Here is an 18,973-nt window from a genome sequence, read left to right on the forward strand (position 1 = left end):
CGGGGCACGGTCAGGTGCACAGCCGATCACGTGGGGGGGGGGGGGGGGGGGGGGGGGGAGGGGAAGCGGCGGGGGGGGGGGGGGGGGTGTCCACATTCTTCATCTGCCTCTGCGGTCCGAGTCCGCCATGGTGCTCAGTGTGGCCGCTGGAGGTCTCCACCGTGCACATGCACAGACTCAAAACCAGACGTGTGGGGGCCCGTATACGCAGCTAAAGCTGCGTCATTCACTCTGGGTCCCTGCTAGCCCCCTGCAGGTGAGTGAATTGGCTGATCTTTTTGACAGAAAACTCCAGAGTGAAACACCAACATTTTAAAGCCGGCGTGGGGACATATTCCAATTTTGGGAGAACCCAGCCCCACGTCTTATTACAGAAGCAACACAATCTTTTTAAAAAAGAGAAAGCCATCACTGGTTAATTTACAGAGAAAAAAAGTGTCACAAAAGTACTTAATTAACCCTTACCAGAATGTCTTTGAATTCTTAATTAATGCCTATAGTTACTCAGGTCAAAGAAAAAGAAATCTAGTCCAACCAATAACTGGTTCCAGTAGAGATTTCAAGAATTCAAAGTCTTAAAGAAATTCACACTTACACAATAATAGTAAAATTCATTGCACATCAAATGCACTTTCTGGATGTACTTACAAACAATGCAATTGACTACTACTAGCATACATAAAATTTTACTTCAAAATAGTTTTCTGGGTGTGTTTCCTCCAGAAGATAAATCTTGCACCTTCAACATTGCAATTTGACAGAATTCCATGGAGTGCAAACACTACTGGCAAAACGGAAAATTTTTCACTGACTCTGGATGCAAGGGATTTTGTGTTCAGACCTATTTCAAAGCTGTTGGCCAGCTGTCCTTGTTTTTCAGGTTTGTGAAAGAGACAAGTATGACTCTCCCATGTTTAGCTAAAATCAAACAACAGTACCCCCCCCCCCCCATCCTGAGTGATAAGGGATTGCAAGTCAGCGAGGTCAGCCATGACTTCTGCAGCATCATGATCCATGACCCTTACTCTGAGTTAGTTTGCTCAGTTGAAGGAATACTGTACATTCAAGTCAAATCATTGTTGAAGCAGGCAGTTGTTCGCGAGCATCAGAGATTCAAATAATTTGTTTGGCAAGGGAACTGAAATTAGTTTAACTTGAATTGCTGAGTTTCTGTTTAAAAGAAATGTGAACTATGCTGCAAGTTTGAAATTAAGCTTTACAAATTTAGAATGGAGAAGGCCAGTTTGTTCCGAAAACAAAAGATAAGTCTGCAGTTTGGAAGGGACCCAATTGTGAACTTTCCAAAACATTTGAGCTAAAAGAAATAAGATTCGGTTAAAAGCACATCTCAGAAAGAATTTTTTGCAACTTTGATTTAGTAACAAATATTGGAAATTGAAATTGATTTAAGGAGAAAACGGATAGGCCAAAGAGATTAATTTTGAGCGAAATTGAAGAAAATAGAACAAAAGGAATCTTTAAAATTATGTAAAGTGACATTGCATGACAAGTTTTCTCCGCCCACTCTCTAGGTTCTGCAGAAAAAGTTAACCCTTTCAGCGGAAGTTGATTTAAACAAAAATCTTCACACAGCTTTTATTTTTAATGAAACCTATGATTTGACGCATTGAGCTTTTGACCAGAGCCAGAATGGATTGTTTGTGTTTTGCCTTAAAACAGCTGATGATGGTTTCCAGCTCGAAATGAAGCCAGCAGTTTTGAGAATTAAAACACAGAATGAAAGAAAACCTTTCAGAAAACCGCCAAGCCTGCTTTTGAAGTTGGAATTGATAAATATCTGGACAGGAGTTGCTGTTTCAAACATTCGAAATGGATTTTTCCTAATGTTTAAGGGAAAGAACAAACAAGCGAAATTTCTTAATGCCTGAAATCAAACAGAAATGTATTTTTTTTTGTTTTAGAGATATTGGCCCGTAACTCTCATTAGCGCCGATTTTAAGATAAATGTGTGCACTTTCCTGCGCTCCGATGATGCGTCCAACCTTCCTTTCTCTGCAGCAGCCTGGGGCCTCCAGCGCCCTGGTCTGCACAGGCCCCAGCGTGGCGCACGTGGTGTGCAGCCCCACCCCCTTATGATGCGCCCAGCTTGGGAACGCCCATTGATGGCAGGTATTTAAACAGCAGGTCTTTTTTTAAACAAGAGTTTTAAAGGTATGTAGACATTTTTAAAAAGCTATTTTGCTCTTTCTTTTAAACAGGCATTACTATTGTCGTTAATTATTTTAAAGTAACTTTATATTTTTTTATGATTAAAGATGATAAGAGAACATACCTTTGGTTATTTGTTTTAAATCTGTGAAAATATTTAAATCTGCGCTATGTTACATAATTTTACGTGTGGCATGCTTAAAAATGGTTGTATATTTTAATTTTGATTGTGGTCATAAGATTTTAAAAGCGTTCCAAGGCTTTTTGCTGTCACTGTCCTGTAACATCTGGGCGAGATTCCCGTTACGCTGGCAGCTCACCCGTGCCTGGGGATTTCCTGACAGCATGAGGCTGCCCACAGTGGGAAACCCCATTGATCGGCTGGCAGGATGGAGAATCCCGCTGCTGGCAGGGTGCTCCTCACCAGAAAACTGGTGCAGTGGGACAGAGGATTCCGCCCCTGATTTTTTTTGATTAATGTTTATAGAATTGGCCATTAAGTCTGCACTGACACTCCGAAAGCGCACCCTACCCATGCCCCGCCTCGGCCCTATCCCCATAACCCCACCTAACCTTTGGACACTGAGGGGAAATTTAGATCATTTGGACTGTGGAAGAAAATCGAAGCACCCAGAGGAAACAGTGGTGGTACAGTGGTTAGCACTGCTGCCTCACACCGCCAGGGACCCGGGTTCAATTCTGGCCTTAGCTGACTGTCTGTGTGGAGTTTGCACGTTCTCCCCATGTCTGAATGGGTTTCCTCCGGGTGCTCGGGTTTCCTCCAGGTGCTCAGGTTTCCTCCCACAGTTCAAAAATGTGCGGGTTAGTTGGGTTGGCCATGCTAAGTTACCCTTAAGAGTCCAGTACTGGTTGGATTCCGGGGATAGGGCAGGGGGATGGACTTAGGTAGAGTACTCTTTCAGAAGGTCTGTGCAGACTTGATGGACTGAATGGCCTCATTCTGAACTGTAAAATTCTATGGTTCTATTACATGGTTCTAGGAAACCCATGCAGACACAGGGAGAATGTACAAACACCACACGGTCACCCAAGGTCTGAATTGAACATGGGTCCCTGGTGTTGTAGTAGCAGTGCTAACTAGTGTGTCACCGTGTTACCCGTGTTATGTATGTCTCTGTCTTTTTTACTTCAATTATCTTATTTATATATAATTACCTCAGTTAAATGTTGTGTCCTGATGTTTCAGTAACTTTATCAGCTGACCAATGACGTAAAACTACCTCGACTTTTACAAATTCTTGCAATAAAATATATTTTCTCACTTAAACATAACAGTTCTATCTATGTGCAAAGGGGAGGGAAGAGGAGAGGGAGGAGGGGAGGGTGGTAAGGGGGAGAAGGGAAGGGTTTTGACAATTGTTAATTGACAAGCTGAACATCCGAAAACAGCAGCTGCTGAAGCGCAGTGTCCTGGCATATATCTCCTCTGACATCATTTTGGGATGTCCTTTGGCAGTACACTCTTCAGGGTGAGAATTGATTCGCTGCAATGCCTGTCAGACAGATAGTTCACATTAGCTTACAGGAGGCTTGCATATATCAACCGAGGCATTAAATTTTTTAAAAACCATTTTAAATTATTGCTGAGGCTTCTAAGGATGAACGTTACATTAGGGACACTCGTAAATCACTCAGCCTAAAATATATTGCAAACTCCAAATGAAGTTTAGCTCTGAATCAACTGGAAGGATAGGCGTACTAACATGACTCCTTGAAGGAGTCAATAGCACCATTATCGAGGCCATGATCATCCAAAACCAACTCTAATAGGCCGCTCATATGCTTAGGACGATTGAGTCCTGACTGCCAAAGCAAATCTTCTTCACCCAGCTCAAGGAAGGATCCCAAATAAGAGGAGGACAAGAGAAGATCTTCAAAGACACCTAGTAGGCTTGCCTCAAGAAATGGAACATAGATGTCAATGCCGGGGAGACCTTTGTTCAGAAGAGACCTACTTGGAGGAACCTCCTGATTGAAGGGTCACAATTCGCCGAGAACACCCCACAGCAAGAGGAATAAAAAAAATACAGCACAGGAACTGGCCCTTCGGCCCTCCAAGCTTGTACGAAGCCTGGATTTTTTTTTTAAAATCTTTTTATTGGCTATTCTCATATTTATAAACAGTTGTGTATATACATTACATTTTTCTTGCCCGCACTAGTTTACTTTATTGTACAGACAGGTTTATTTTTTCCTTCATTTAACTAACTCTATGTACATTTTGTTGCCCTCTGGATCGGTCTATAATTCTACCCCTCCCCCCTTTGGCTTCAGCATCCTTCCTCTTCTCTTGTGGTTTCCCCACCTTCCCTCTGCCCCCCCCCCCCTCCCCCCCCGCCCCACCCCGGTTGCGCAGTCCTTTGGTTCCTCATCTATGTTGTTTTGGTTTTTTTTTTCTTCTTAGCTGGCCTCGAACAGGTTTTGGAACAGGCCGAAGAACTGCCCCCAAGTATCCAGTGCAGCGTAGACCCTGAAGCATTGGAAAGAGAAATGGGCCGTGAGTTTAAACGGCATGCCTTCCCAGCATGCATGCATGCCTGATTGCCTGCAATTCCAGGTCATCACGCTGCGCATGTGTGTGCACCAGTGGAATGTGTGTGCACCAGCGGCATGTGTGTGCACCAGTGACATGTGTGTGCACCACCGGCATGTGTGTGCACCAGCGGAATGTGTGTGCACCAGCGACATGTGTGTGCACCAGCGGAATGTGTGTGCACCAGCGACTTAGGGCGTGATTCTCTGAAAAGATTTCTAAGTGTGATAACGAGCGGAAACTGCGGCAAGCTTCACTGGCCCCAAGATTTGGCGATGCGGACCTGGCGAGGCTCCTAGATGCGGTCGAGGCTAGGAGGGTGTCCTGTTCCCCCGAGGGTCCCGGAGGATGTGCTGTCTGGGGTGAGGTGGCGGCGGCTGGAAGCTCTGGGAGTGTGACCAGGAGCACTAGCCTGCAGTGCTGTAAGAAGGTTAACAACCTACACTGGGAAGCACAGGTGAGTTGATACCAAAGCCCCCCCCTCCACCTGGGACCCCCAATCCTTCTTCACAGCACCCCCCCCCCCCCAAGCCCCCCCCCCCCCCCCCCCCCCCCCCCCCCCCCCCCCACCACTGTGAACCATATGTTTGGCTAACAATGCCCTCTTTGTGTCTCTGCAGGAGAAGCTCTCACACCATCGCCGGGTGAGGACCCAGACTGGGGATGGGGTGCTGAACTTCAGAATCCTCACCACCTTCTAGGACCGGGCCCTGGAGGTGACTGAGGTGGCCGAGGACAGAGCGGTCACCAATGCAGAGGTTGGCGGAAGCCGCAGAGGTGAGGAACCACCCAGCCCCACCCGGAGGACTTGTTAAATGTGAGCTATTATTGCCTTACTGACCATCCCTCCTACTGACCACATGTCCATTCTCCCGCAGATCCTCCAGCTGACGACGCCAGCCCATCCCGGGTGAACCCCTTTCTAGCCTCCCAGGAGAACAGCTCGTAGGAGAGTTCCGAGGAAGACACGATTGATGCATCACAGCTGTCATCCCACCCTCCATCAGTGCAGATACCAGCACCTCGGTGGGAAATGTTTGTCAGGCTTCTGGGGCACAATTTGGTGAGCACCACCCAGCTGCTGATGCACATCAGGTGGAGGTAGGAACCCCCTGGCGAGACAGCAGTCGAAGGTCCCAGCTGGGCCCTAGCCTGATGCTGAGCCTCTGGTAGCGGGTTGTCTGGAGCTGATGAAGACAATAGGGAGCAGCTGAAGCATTCAGAGGGAGATGTCAGCAATACTCCAGCAGGTCCACAGCCGATTAGAGGAGTCCCAGAGGCTACGGGTGCAGGAGATGCCGCCGGCAATGCGTGGCATCTAGGCCAACACTGTTAGGATGGCGACCGCAGTGAAGAGCCTGGTGCATGACTTCGGCATCATTAGTGAAGGGGTCCAATGTGTCATGCGGTTGGTGACAGCCATGGCTGAGGTAGAATGTCCGATTCGCTGGGGGATGTGACCCAGTACCAGGCTGACCTTGATGAGGTTCTGCGGGACATGCCCCTCTCTCAGATGAGAATGGCCGAGGCACTGCGGGGCTTGTCCCAGTCGCAGGTGGGCATTGCCAAGGCTCTGCAGAGCATGGCCCGATCACTGAGGAGCATTGCCGAGGGTGTCGGCACCTTAGTGCAGGCATTGAGGAGCCGCCAGGGCTGGCTGGGCCAGATGATGCAGGGGCAGCCGGGGCTCGAACCAGCTGCCCCTCCGTCCCGAGGTGAATCCCGGGACCTCATGGGCACCGAGCGGGAGGAGGAGGCGCTGGGTGCCAAACCGGACATGTCCCATGGGGCAGCGACTATGGCCACCAGCTCTCCCAAGTTCCACCCCTCTGATGAGGCCATGTTTTGAGGTCAGCACATGGGACAGGGCAGCACAGCTGTGCATGTGCTGCTGTCAAGTGCGCCAGGGCCCTCCAGCCCCAGAGGATGTCAGCCAGAGGCATCATAGGCCATGGGATGAGGTAAGCAGCTGGGTGCCTCCACCTCAGATGTGCATCCTGGGGAAACAACTTGAGGTAGTGGTAGAACTAGGAATGTGAAGCACATTGAGGATTACTGAGGGCACCCAAGGAGTGAGTGGTAGGTAGGGGGTGGGGGGGATGGTGGGGAGTGTGCGATGGCATCATCGGGAGAGTGGGGAACTGTACGACACCTGTGACACATTAAAAACACTTGAGCACAACCAGTATGATGCCTCTGTCACTTTTTTCTGCTATGCGGGCCGACCTCCGACCCTTGGTTCATCTCTTCAGGCATCTCCCCCTCCCCGTAGCACTCACCCACCCTCCGGCCGTGGACGTGTTCCCGGAGCTGTGTCCAATCCCCTGCGTATTCGGATGTTGGCTGCTGCCTGTGTGATGTTGCCTCCCGCAATGTTCAAGCACAGTCTGTGCATCAAGGTGTGATTGGGATGCTAGGCAATCACCCCCACATGTTGCATTGCGCACCCACCCACGGAAATCCACTTGGGTTGTATGATGTGTGCACTTAACCACGATTGTCAATTCCCTATTAGCAATAGCCTTCAGCCGCTTGCCCAGAGGCCTCAGCAGGTTGTGTTGCTCGTTTTGAGTAAGTGTGCTTAACACTCACTTGGCTCTGTTTCTCTTTCTATGCTCTGGAGTCGCCAGGTGCCGTAAAAGACACCGTCACAAGTATCAAGGTCAAGTTCAAAGCAATAAAGCTGTACACCAATTAGTAAGTCCAAAACAATTATAGTTTATTATAAAACAATTATAATAACACTCATGCACACGCTAAAGACTAACTTACTTCTACCACTAGACGACTAATACTTATCTAAGAAGGAACAGGCGAGGTCAGGGAACAAGGCCTTCGTTCCGTTCTGGTCTGCAAGCTTCGGGTCACTATTGGTCGGCAAGGGTATAAGTAATGCCGGGGTCAAGTAGCGATCGTCGTTTGGCACTTACTTATTGATGGCTGCTGCTCGACAGCTGGTGTAAAAGACAGGGGTCTGGAGGCTGGAGTCGGAGGCGGAGACAGGAGACTGAACCATGTGCGGGACCTTCTTTTATAGGTCCCAGGAGGTCCGCGCCCCTTGGGGCGGGCTTCCTCACCTGCTGGGGATCGATTGGGCCTCTTCCCAATCGATATGATTTGAACCCCCCTATCCTAGGGCCGTTCCTTGATGGCTGGGGCGGTTCTTAGGACTCATTGTCCTGGCTTCGCTGGCTCCATCGTGTCTGGTTCGCTATTAAAAGTATCAATTGATTGTTTGCACTGGCAATCGAGCCGCTGGCGATGGCATTGAGAGATTCAGAGAGGTGGAGAGGCTTGGTGCGAGGTGGAGAGGAACATAGGTGTCGTTGTATGCCGACGACCTGTTACTGTATGTGGCGGACCCGGTGGGAGGGATGCCGGGAGTGATGGAGTTACTAGCCGAGTTTGGGACCTTCTCAGGTTATAAATTAAACTTAGGCAAGAGCGAGGTGTTTGTGGTGCACCCTGGAGACCAGGAGGAAGGAATTGGTAGGCTCCCGCTTAGGAGGGCAGGGGAGAGCTTTAGGTACCTGGGGGTGCAAGTGGCCAGGGACTGGGGGACTCTCCACAAGCATAACTTTACCAGACTGGTAGATCAGATGGAGGAGGAGTTCAGGAGGTGGGACATGCTGCCATTGTCATTGGCGGGGAGGGTGCAGTCCGTCAAAATGACAGTGCTTCCGAGGTTCTTGTTCCTTTTTCAGTGCCTGCCCATATTTATCCCCAGGGCCTTCTTTAGGAGAGTGACCGGCAGTATTCTGAGCTTTGTGTGGGCACATGGGACTCCGAGAGTGAGGAGGGTGTTCCTGGAGCGAGGAAGGGATAGAGGCGGGCTGGCGCTGCCCAACCTTCTGGGGTACTATTGGGCAGCCAATGTGTCAATGGTGCGTAAATGGGTGATGGAGGGGGGAGGGGCGGCGTGGAAAAGAATGGAGATGGCGTCATGTAGAGGTACGAGCCTGGGTGCCATGGTAACGGCACCGTTGCCGCTCTCCCCCAAGAGGGTTACCACGAGCCCGGTGGTGGCGGCGACCCTAAGAATCTGGGGACAGTGGAGACGGCATCAGGGGGTAACAGGGGGCTCGATGGAGGCTCCACTGGGTGGCAACCATCGGTTCATCCCGGGGAACACGGGTGGGGGATTCAGGGGATGGCAAAGGGCGGGCATCAGCAAATTGAGGGACCTGTTTATTGGCGGGAGGTTTGCGGGCCTGGGGGAACTGGAAGATAAATTTGGCCTTCCCCAGGGGAACATGTTCAGATACCTGCAGGTAAAGGCGTTTGCTAGGCGACAGGTAGAGGGATTCCCTTTGCTGCCCTCGCAGGGGACGATGGACAGAGTGCTTTCGGGGGTGTGGGTAGGAGAGGGGAAGGTGTCTGACATCTATAAGGTAATGCAGGAGGTGGAGGAGTCGTCAGTGGAGGAGCTGAAGGCTAAATGGGAGGAGGAACTCGGGGAGCAGATAGAGGACGGGACTTGGGCGGAGGCCTTGGAGAGAGTCAACTCTTCCTCCTCATGTGCGAGGCTTAGTCTCATCCAATTTAAGGTGCTGCACCGGGCCCACATGTCCGGGACTAGGATGAGTAGGTTCTTCGGGGGTGAGGACAGGTGCACCAGATGTTCGGGGAGTCCTGCGAACCACGCCCATATGTTCTGGGCATGCCCAGCACTGGAAGAATTCTGGAAGGGGGTGGCGGGGACGGTGTCGAGGGTGGTTGGATCCAGGGTCAAGCCAGGGTGGGGACTCGCGATTTTTGGGGTTGGGGTGGAGCCGGGAGTGCAGGAGGCGAAAGAGGCCGGGGTCCTGGCCTTTGCGTCCCTAGTAGCCCGTCAAAGGATTCTGCTACAGTGGAAGGATGCGAGGCCCCCAAGCGTGGAGACCTGGATCAGTGACATGGCGGGATTTATAAAATTGGAAAAGGTCAAATTTGCCCTGAGAGGATCAACACAAGGGTTCTATAAATGATGGCAGCCTTTTCTGGACTTCCTGGCTCAGAGATAGGTAACTGGGTCAATAGCAGCAGCAACCCGGGGGGGGGGGGGGGGGGGGGGGGGGGTGCATTATTGTAGTGTTTATTCTGTAACTTTATAGTGTGTTAATTTGCGTTGTTGTTAAAATGCTGGGTTGTTCATGGGGATGGGGCGAATGTATATGATTGTTAATATTATTGTTATTTTCGGTATTTTACTAAGGTGCGTTATTGTTGTATAAAATCAAAATTTCTCAATAAAAATTATTAAAAAAAAAAAAGTATCAATTGATACCTAATTGTATCCATTGTATCTGGGACGGCCCGGTATCACCTCATTACTATGTTAACGGCTTTCCCATTTACAGCGCTGCCTGAACTCTGCAGCTGTCGGGAAACCGGTTTCTGCAATTGTCCCAATGCTTCTGCAAGCTGTTTGCTCTTTACCATGTCCGTTTTTCCCTGCACTCTTTGCAGTCTTCCATTTTGTGTTGTTAGTGGCCATCTTAGATGGCTACAGTTGTGAGGGTTATGGGTGTTCAATGGGGCAGATGCACAGGGGCTACACACGATCCAGGGATTGGCATGCCGGTGCTGCACGCGGTTGTTCCTCCCGTGTCTTCCCCCTCCTCATGGCGGCCCCTCCGGAGGGTGCCCCCTTCCCCAGCCGAGGATCCCACACTCCCCATCGAGTACTGGGGCAGCAAGCACAGCGTCCCGGGTTCCTTGTCTCTGGGCAAAGGTGGCAACTCACCTCCTCGACTCCCCGCAGAAGCCCTTCTGCCAGGTTCACATTTTCCAAAAGGAGTACTAATCGGCACCAGCGTGACCACATGCTAGGGAGGCCAACAAATGACAGGAGGCCGTTGGATATGAGGTCGCTCCCGTTAAATGTATGGAAATAGGGCTTAAGTGGTGATAATTGGTTTCTCGCCCTGCTATGGCGAGATCCTGAATTTGCCTACGGGAGCTGGCCGGTTGCATCGAAAACTGTTTGGCGCCTGGCACATGTGGTGATATGCCTGGAAGTAATATCACAGATGGATGGCGTGTGACCTCCAACCAGCAGGTGGCAGTGCAGACACACCATGCGATCTTAAGACCGTGGGTCCGATGACCAGGAACTCCCTTATAAGTGGAGACACTTCTGGCCATCAGGAGATGGTTACAGGAGGTGGTAGTAAGACGTACAGGTGAATGGTCGGTGCTAGGTGTAGCTCCAGAGGAGCATAAAGACACTCCATGATAACATGCTCTGTATCAGATTGTTATCTTGCCACACGAGACTCAATAAAGATCCAGGTTTGGACAGGTCAAGGTGTTTGTCGGATTCCTTTGCAAGGTATAGAAGACCAAACATAACAGCACAGTTCTCGTTGTCAGCCTCTCCCGCTATTCACCGGCTTCGTTTCACTCAAGCGAGAGCACAACGAGGTCTGAGAATCGCGCCCTTAGTTGCAAATGATGCAGGAATTTAAGGGCCATTATGAGATTGTTCTAAAACAAAAACAGAAAATTTTGGACAATTTCAGCATGTCTGACAGCATCTGTGGATAGAAAAGGGAGCTAACGTTTCGACTCTTTGTCAAAGTTCCAGCATCCGCAGTAATTTCCTTTATATTTATGAGAATATTCTATGTTTTATTCAACTGTAAAGATCCCCAAGAACTCCTGAAAGCGTAGTTCAATGGATTACATAACTTTGGGTATTGATAAACATTCTAGTGAAAGGAAAGTATAGATGAGGTGAACAAGATGACAATTTTCACTTGGAGATATTTGTGTCTTTGCCATTGAATATTTAAGAGAACCAAATTATCCAAACCACCATCTGAGGCATTGGGCTGGGTTCTTCCACCCCACCTGTTGAAAGGTCGCCATGTGTGAGACATGGACCATGGAAAGGTCCATTGATCTTGGGTGGGAATTTCTGGTCACTGAATGGACGCTGCGGGAGAATATCGTCCATTGGCCCAGGGAGAAATAAAGAAAGAAATATCTTAAGGCAGCGACAGAGACTGTGACCTTTGAGAAGAATTATTGAATTGTGCATTATTTTAAAGACAGTGGAATCCAGGATGATGAAATTGATTGGCAAAATACAATCCCTAGAGACCTGATAAACTGCCGCTGGTAGTGGAAGATACACACCGATTGCATGATACCCTAATTTATAGGTCCACCCACGCGTGTGGCCTATTAAATTCATCTCCTGATGTCTTACAGTAATACAAGTACTGCTAATTGTTGGCAAAACAGATGTAATCTAATTAGGGAATCTAAATCCTCACATAGGGCAATGCTAATGGTTCTTAATGTACATGTTAACAGAGATAGGAGATCTATCACATTGTGAAGGAGCAAGTCAATTCATTTGATCTCATCAGCACTGATAACAATCAATGTAACGACAATCAACGGGAGTAGTACAGCCAACAGAGTCACTGATAAATCAGGCTTATTTCTGAAAGGATGAGTGGAGAGGCAAGACTAAAGTGGGCGGTAACTGCACCAAGATCTGATTGGGAAGTGGAATGATTTTTAATCTAGATTTTTGTTCTATTGCAGTGAAGTGGGGGGGCCGGGGGGGGGGGGGGGGGGGGGGGGGGGGGGGGGGGGGGGCAAATGCTTTTAATAGTCGTTCATGGAATGTGGGTATTGTTAGTAAAGTCAGCAACTATTTCCTGCACCCTAAATGCCCTTGAAGTTGCCAGGGAGCTGCCTTTTTGAGCCACTGCAAGCAGTGTGGGAGTCCACGGTGCTATTAGGAAGGGAGTTCCAGGTTTCCTCACCAGCGACAATATAGGAATGGTAAATGAATATGTATGACGTGGATGGCGTGTGCCTTGAAGTGGTGCTTGCAGGTGGCATTCCCAAGCATCTGCTGCTTTTGTTCTTCCAGGTGGTCAAGCTTGCGGTTTTGCAAACTGCTGTTGAACGAGTTTTGGTGAGTTGCTGCAGTGTATCTTGTTGATAACTTGGAATTCTTGGGTCACCACCGAAGCTAGTTATGGGTCACACTGGATATCTTTCCCAATTATATCTGTATTTTATCGTGAGCTTCAATTTCAAAAATAAAGCTTTACATTTATATAGTGCCTTTCATGACTATCAGATGTCCCAAAGTGCTTTACTGCCAATGAAGCACTTTTTAAGTGTAAACACTGCTGTAATGTAGGAAACGTAGAAGATTTGTAATACCCTGGAACTGATGTGAAGTATTGTGGCTCTCATCTCTCTGAGGATTCCAGTTTCTATCTTGAAAATCCTTTTAGCTGAGAATAAAGTTCCAAATTCCAGGCAGATTTAATCAGCTTGCATCAGAGATTACACCTTAAACTTCAAAGCTGTATTTTAAAAATAAAATGTCATGTTTTATTTTAATTCCAAGCTTTATGGCTCACTAGCTTTCAGTCCTATACCTGATCTGGTTGTAGAACAATCCTCCTGCACTGAACCTGAAATTCCCAGACAGGGGTTGGGATTTAAAATGGGTGACAGGTTGGGGAACTGATAGGAATCTCTCATTGCTCTCACTGGGGAGACTCGATCGAAATAAGTGTCTGCCAGGAGCTGCTGGCCAATCAGAGAACAACAGCTCTCCAGTTTTGGCAGTGCCAATAAAAGTGGTGGCTGCTGCTGGTAATGTTCTGAGTACTTCACCGGGAATTGACGTTGGATCCCTGGATACAGGTGAGTGAGGGCGGGCTGGGGGCCACAAAAGGAGCAGCCAGGTGAGTAGCTTTCAGAAGCTCCCCGCCCCTCCTCCCAGATGCCAAGACTCTCCATTGGGCATTGAGTTCCTGACAACGAAGGACGCCTCCCCCCCCCCCCCCCCCCCCCCCCTCCCAAGTGGACCATTGGCAAACCCAATAGGGTTTTCTGGATGGTCTTTGAGAGGTTGGGAAAGCCCTCCAGCTCCCATCTAATCCCTGAGCTACCACTAAATTCCAATGGGCCCAGGAATAATTGCTATCAAGTGGCTTATTATTTAGTTTTATAAATTTTGAGTACCCAATTCATTTTTTTCCAATTAAGGGGCAATTAAGTGTGGCCATCCACCTACCCTGCACATCTTTGGGTTGTGGAGGTGAAACCCAAGCAAACACGGGGAGAATGTGCAAACTGCACACGGTCAGTGACCCAGAGCCGGGATCGAACCTGGGACCTCGGCGCCGTGAGGCAGCTGTGCTGACCATTGCACCACCATGCTGCCCCCAAGTGGCTGACTGTTATTAAGCTTAATGACATCCCTCTGCAAGCGGGTGATTTTCTTGCACTGGCCCCCAGGCAATTAACAATTATTTTTCGGGATTTTGAATTTATATAGTGTAGTACAGCATACTAAAGCAATAAAAGACAATTTTACAAAGATGTCAGCTAAAAGCTGATGTGCCACCATCTGCAGCAGTCAGCCATTAGGGTCAAGCAACATGTTCCAGTTAGACCAGTTTCAGTGACCTTAACAGGACCAGACCTAAGGACCAGACACATCCATGGAGTCTGGCATCAAGTAGGAAGGTTAGCGAGGAATCCATAGAAAGACAAAGGGTAGATTAAGGTAGATAACGCTCATTCTGCCTGGGTGCACATATGTAACTTGTTTAATGTAAACATATATGATCAAATGTAAACAATATTCTTGCCTACATAATTGACTCTGTATAAATGTTACTTGATTCCATGTGTTGGGCAGAGTCAGCTCTGGAGGTCTATCTCTGAAGTTTTGCTCTCATCATAGAATTTACATTGCAGAAGGAGGCCATTCGGCCCATCGAGTCTGCACCGGCTCTTGGAAAGAGCACCCTACCCAAGGTCAACACCTCCACCCTATCCCCATAATCCAGTAACCCCACCCAACACTAAGGGCAATTTTGGACACTAAGGGCAATTTATCATGGCCAATCCACCTAACCTGCACATCTTTTTGACTGTGGGAGGAAACCGGAGCACCCGGAGGAAACCCACGCACACAGGGAGGATGTGCAAACTCCGCACAGACAGTGACCCAAGCCGGAATCGAACCTGGGACCCTGGAGCTGTGAAGCGATTGTGCTATCCACAATGCTACCGTGTTCTCCCAACGCGTTGGTCAATAAACAATTGTTCTGTGCCTGAGACGCCTCTGATTATTTCGTGGAAAATAGAAAAACCGCAACACGCATGGCCACCATGTTTCTCATAACGACAATCTGGATTAAAATCCAGCCTGGATCTTAATTTCTCCTTTCCCAACTACCTCACTTTTGGGACAAGGTGTCAATAGTTGCCAAGTTCAGATCAGAATAGGACAATCTGGTTTTGAACCTGTTATCTCCCAGCCCTTAAAAACAAAGTATTGTGCATTGGGCCCTAGTGACATAGGAAGGAACATAGGAACAAAGCAGCAGGAGTAAGTCATTCAGCAAGTTGAACCTGCTCCACCATTTAACATGATATTAGCTAATCATCCACTTCTATGCCTTTTTCTCAGTTAAATAGAAAATAAGAGACTCCGATTTAATTCATTTAGAGGCTAGAGAAGGAAGCACCTTTCACAACTTCAGGACGTCACAAAGCCAATGAAGTACTTTTGAAGTGTAGCTGCTTGAATAATGTAGATCACTGATTTATTTTTTTTTGGAAATAATTTTTATTGAAAAATTTTGAATTTATACAACAACAACGAACCATAATAAAATACCAAAAATAACAATAATATTAGCAAACATAAACATTCGCCCCACCTCCATGAACACAGCATTTTAACAACAACGCAAATTAACACAATATTAAGTTACATAATAAAAACTAAAATAAGGAACACCCCCCCCCCCCCCCCCCGGGTTGCTGCTGCTATTGACCAAGTATCTTTGAGCCAGGAAGTCCAGAAAAGGCTGCCATCGTTTATAGAACTCTTGTATTGATTCTCTCAGGGCAAATTTGACCCTTTCCAATTTTATAAATCCCGCCATGTCACTGATCCAGGTCTCCACACTTGGGGGCCTCGCATCCTTCCACAGTAGCAAGATCCTTCGTCGGGCTACTAGGGACGCAAAGGCCAGGACACCGGCCTCTTTCGCCTCCTGCACTCCCGGCTCTACCGCAACTCCAAAAATTGCGAGTCCCCACCCTGGTTTGACCCTGGATCCAACCACCCTCGACACCGTCCCCGCCACCCCCTTCCAGAATTCTTCCAATGCTGGGCATGCCCAGAACATATGGGCGTGGTTCGCTGGACTCCCCAAACATCTGGTGCACCTGTCCTCACCCCCAAAGAACCTATTCATCCTAGTCCCGGACATGTGGGCCCGGTGCAGCACCTTAAATTGGATGAGACTAAGCCTCGCACATGAGGAGGAAGAGTTGACTCTCTCCAAGGCATCCGCCCAAGTTCCATCCTCTATCTGCTCCCCGAGTTCCTCCTCCCATTTAGCCTTCAGCTCCTCTACTGACGAATCCTCCACCTCCTGCATTAGCTTATAGGTGTCAGACACCTTCCCCTCTCCGACCCACGCCCCCAAAAGCACTCTGTCCATCGTCCCCCGCGAGGGCAGCAAAGGGAATCCCTCTACTTGTCGCCTAGCAAACGCCTTTACCTGCAAGTATCTGAACATGTTCCCTTGGGGAAGCCCAAATTTATCTTCCAGTTCCCCCAGGCCCGCAAACCTCCCGCCAATAAACAGGTCCCTCAATTTACTGATGCCCACCCTTTGCCACCCCCTAAATCCCCCATAGATCACTGATTAATGATCAGGAACTTGAGCAAATTTTTTCTTTCCCTGGTCAAAGTTACAGAAGCAAATCGTATGCACCTAAACCGCTACCCTGGTTTCAATTGGCAAACTCAGCTCATGCCAGAGAACAAACTTGGAACTTTCTAGTAGAATTCAGTAATGCAGTGCCATTACCAACATTGCTGGGATCGATGGGCAAACACGTTTTATGTAGTAATATGCCTTTAAGGATAGCAGCATGCCATCACTTTAAAAGAAGTGTGATAAATTCTATCAAGGAATAATAGATGACATGTTACATAAAATATTGGCTGATCAACCAGATTAGGGGGCAGCACAGTGGCTAACATTCCTGCCTTACAGCACTGGGGACCCGGGTTCAATTCCGACCTTGGGTCACTGTCTGTGTGAAGTTTGCACATTCTCCCTGAGTCTGCATGGGTTTCATCCCATAGTCTAAAGATGTGCAGGTTAGGTGGATTGGCCATGTTAAATTGCCCCTTAGTGTCCAAACAAGGTGTGTAGGTTAGATTAAGGGGTTAATGGGATAGGGCAGGGGAGGGAGCTTGGGTGAAGTACTCTTTGAGAGGGTCAGTGCAGGCTCGATGGACCAAATGGCCTCCCTCTTCACTGTAGGGAGTCTATGATTCTTTGTAATCCAGCCTCAGTTTCACCTTGGCCTGGAGCAGAACTCAGACACAGCCTTGCTGCTGATGCCCTCAAGCTCTCTGTCCATTAATATATGTTCACATGTGCCTAAAACTAATAAATGAACCAGGCATTTTCTATAAGCAGTGGTACGTTTATCCGTGGTTTACGGGGCTATTTTGGAGGAGGAGAAGGCCCCGCTAGAAGGGATCAAGGCAAAGTGGGAAGAAGAGTTGGGAGAGGGTCAGGGCCGGCTCAAGGCACCGGCTACTCGGGCAGTCGCCCGGGGCGCCATGTGCTAGGGGGCGCCAGACTCGGGTCCCGCGCATGCGCAGTTGGGCCGGTGCCAACCAGCGCATGCGCGGTGGCCGCCCTCCCCCAGGGCGGCCCCGCCCCCCGCTCGGTCCGCTCCCCCCTCGGTCGCCCCCCGCCCCCTCCTCGGGTCCACCCCCCGATCGGTTCCCCCCCCCCCGCCCTCGGGTCCGCCCCCCCCGCCCCCCCTCGGGTCCGCCTCCCCCTCCTCGGGTCCGCCCCCCCCGCGGGTCCGCCCCCCCGCCCCCTCCTCGGGTCCGCCCCCCGCCCCCTCCTCGGGTCCGCCCCCCCCGCCCCCTCCTCGGGTCCGCCCCCCCCTCCCCCTCCTCGGGTCCGCCCCCCCCTCGGGTCCGGCTCCCCGCCCCCCCTCGGGTCCGCCCCCCCCCCCGCCCCCCTCGGGTCCGCCCCCCCCCGGGTCCGCCCCCCCCCGGGTCCGCCCCCCCCACCCCGCCCTCGGGTCCGCCCCGCCCTCGGGTCCGCCCCCCCCCCCCGCGTCCGCCCCCCCCCCCTTGGGTCCGCCGCCCCCCCTCGGGTCCGCCCCCCCCCCGCCCCCCCTCGGGTCCGCCCCCCGCCCCGCCCTCGGGTCCGCCCCCCCCTCGGGTCCCCCCCCCCCGCCCTCGGGTCCGCCCCCCCGCCCCGTCCTCGGGTCCGCCCCTCCCTCGGGTCCGGCCCCGCCCCTCCTCAGCCCCGCCCCTGTCCCTCCTCGGCCCCGCTCCTCCCCTCCCCTCCTCGGCCCCGCCCCTCCCCTCCTCGGCCCCGCCCCCCCTCGGCCCCCCCCCCAAGGGCGCCGAAGTTCAGCTTGCCCGGGGCGCCAGCAACCCTAGGGCCGGCGCTGGAGAGGGTATGGAGGAGGGGTTCCGGAGGGTGACCGCCTCCACCTCTTGTGCGAGGTTGAGGTTGATACAGCTGAAGGTGGTGTATGGAGCGCACCTTACAAGGGCGAGGATGAGCTGGCTCTTTGAGGGGGTAGAAGATGTGTGTGAACGGTGTGGGGTGGCGGGGGGGGGGGGGGGGCAAACCACATTGATATGTTTTGGTCCTGTCCAAAGCTGGTGGATTACTGGAAGGAGGTGTTTAGGGGAATCCCTAAAGCGGTGCACGTGAAACTGGACCTGGGCCCTCGGGAGGCCATATTCGGGGTGTCAGACCAGCCGGGATTGGAAACAGGCACGGAGGCAGATGCTGTAGCCTTCGCCTCGTTGATCGCTCGAAGGCAGATCCTGTTAGAGTGGAGATCAACCTCTCCACTCTGTGCCCTCGCAGGGGGATCTGTTGGAATTCTTGATGCTTGAAAAGGTCAGATTTGAACTGAGGGGAAGGATGGAGGAATTCGACAATTCATGGGCGTTATTCATTATGCAGAAGGTTTCACGCAGAAGTTTTGGTCGTAAAAGACCACACATGCTCCATTGATGCCAACAGTTAGCTGCTGAAACGGAGAATCCTGCCCACTACCTATTCTTATTTTTTATATAAATGTTTTTCATTGGGTTTTTGAACATAGTATATTTACAGTTATGTACACAGATTGAAATATGTATTTAAAAAAAACTGGCAGGATATTGTACACCAGCTCAAAAACACCAACTCTGTACAGTTAGCA

General features: G+C 50.2%; 1 long non-coding RNA gene across 1 annotated transcript in view; it reads right to left on the reverse strand.

The window, feature by feature from the left end:
* Nucleotides 1–3,608: 3,608 nt before the first annotated feature.
* Nucleotides 3,609–18,973, reverse strand: part of LOC119978557 — a 120,500-nt gene continuing 105,135 nt past the window's right edge. Inside the window, exon 3 of the long non-coding RNA XR_005463487.1 lies at nucleotides 3,609–3,683. This is a non-coding gene — a long non-coding RNA (uncharacterized LOC119978557). The remainder of the gene's footprint in view (nucleotides 3,684–18,973) is intronic.

Source organism: Scyliorhinus canicula, chromosome 15 (assembly GCF_902713615.1).
Source record: "Scyliorhinus canicula chromosome 15, sScyCan1.1, whole genome shotgun sequence".
NCBI lineage: Eukaryota > Metazoa > Chordata > Chondrichthyes > Carcharhiniformes > Scyliorhinidae > Scyliorhinus > Scyliorhinus canicula.